Raw genomic sequence first — 1,847 nt, 5'->3', positions numbered from 1 at the left:
TATATATATATAGAGAGATTTTCGTATTCCAGCTCATCGTATTTTAACTGGAACTTGATTCTGTTCAACACGAACGAAAAGCATGTAACTCGAACCCTTCTTCGTATAATGAATACTCGCACTTTTTGAATAAATTACGGTAGAATAATACACAGCGGATAAATCCTTTAAAAAAATTATCATCTGTTAAATATATACTTATTATATTTTTATTATAATTATTTTCGCCTTTCCATTTTATTCACTGCACTCTCGTATTTTTATATGTACTCTTTCATACGAAAAGAAAAATTCTCTCTCCAGCTTTCTCTTTCCGATAACATTAATAATTTTCTGTTAAATATTTCTGTCTTTTGAATACACAATTTTTATTTTATAAGAATTTATTTTCTGGTAGAGCTGTTCCTTAGATTAGGTTTTATGATTAGCTCAGTTCTTTATTCTAATAGTTCGACATCCAATTGTACGAAAGTTGTCTCTGTCTCCGATCTTTCCTTATCCTTTTCACTTCAAACGATTAAAACGATTTGGCGAAAGACGATAGAAGAATTCTCGCGCGCGCGCGCGCGCTCTCTCTTTCTCTCACAACTAGTTTCGTGCGGAAACCGCGGGTCTAACGCTATCGCACGAAAAATCTCAGACAATGCGACACGAGGTTTTCTGTCTACCCGTCCTTTGTTCCGCGAGGGACGTTATTCCATTTGCGAATTACCTCGACGGGGAGATAAAGGGGCGGGACCGCGGGTAGCTTCATGCGATGGCGAAATCGTAAAACCCGATCTTTCCTGTGGCCAAGAGAGAAGAATAGAAAAAAATACACGAGAAAATATCTCCTCGAGATCTCAGTGATGTCTTCGGTGTTGCGGTATCGCTCGAGGCGGCAACAGGGATCGAAAAATAATAATCAGATCCCGAGACCCATTTCGCTCTCGTTGTCGTGATAAATTGATCGAAAAAGACAACACTATTGATCAGAAAGACAAAGAGAGAGAAAATAGAAAACTGATCAACCAGAGAAGCCTAATCTCCCGACTATACGCGGAGGATTCTCGTAACTTGTGAGGGTGCTAACCGCGACGAAGGGATGGAAACCCCCCATAAATTATAGCGTGTTTACGCAAATCGGTAGGGTCTCGCATAGGCGAGAAGGGCAAGCAGATAGATACGTACATACACGTACATACGTGATAGGATAGATCCGCCGCGATCCTTCTTCACCCTCTCGTAAATGTTTCTGCTTTTATTCTCCCTCGGCGGCCACGCACCCTGTTCGTTCGAGCGAGAAAAAAAAAATAACGGGCGATCCCTCGGCGATCTATGATCACGCGAGCTATTCGTTCCTTTTACGGTCCGCGTTTCCGACGCTTCCGGCCATCCACGATATTAAAGGAGCACCGACGCCGATCAAGGAGCAGTCTATGTACAGCTACGCGCGCTGGAGGCACGAATCATTCATAATCGCAACGTGATATCGCGATAAACGAGCATGGCCAGTCGGACTTGAGACTTGAACAGCGTTCCTCGAGCACCAACGAGAACTTTCTTCGTGACGCGCTGGAAAACCGGAAGTTATCCGGAAGCCGGTATTCGTTAAATCGAATCGAATACGCGAGCGGAGAAACACGGTAACGCGAGTGCTATCGCTTTTTCTACCGCCGGAATTTATTGAATAAATTTGGAAACTCTTCTCTCACCAGTGATGAGAGTTTAAAATTCGACTTTGCAAAAGTTTCTTTCCCTGCTTTTCTGTCTTTTTCTATCCGTGAGTGTTGCCCTTTCCGACTTCTGTCTTCTTCCTTCGTGATAGAGAAACGAGCAATGGTAGTGAAATAATACGATAAGAAAAT

The 1,847-nt window shown here is 42.5% G+C and overlaps 1 protein-coding gene across 2 annotated transcripts in view; it reads left to right on the top strand.

Annotated features, from left to right (window-relative positions):
* Nucleotides 1–1,847, top strand: part of LOC108693489 — a 16,362-nt gene that overhangs the window by 7,426 nt on the left and 7,089 nt on the right. The gene's annotated exons all lie outside the window — the stretch shown is intronic.

This window comes from Atta colombica, unplaced genomic scaffold, assembly GCF_001594045.1.
Source record: "Atta colombica isolate Treedump-2 unplaced genomic scaffold, Acol1.0 scaffold9, whole genome shotgun sequence".
Lineage (NCBI taxonomy): Eukaryota > Metazoa > Arthropoda > Insecta > Hymenoptera > Formicidae > Atta > Atta colombica.
The sequence above is the reverse complement of the archived record's forward strand: the minus strand, read 5'-3'. Positions and strand labels throughout refer to the sequence as shown.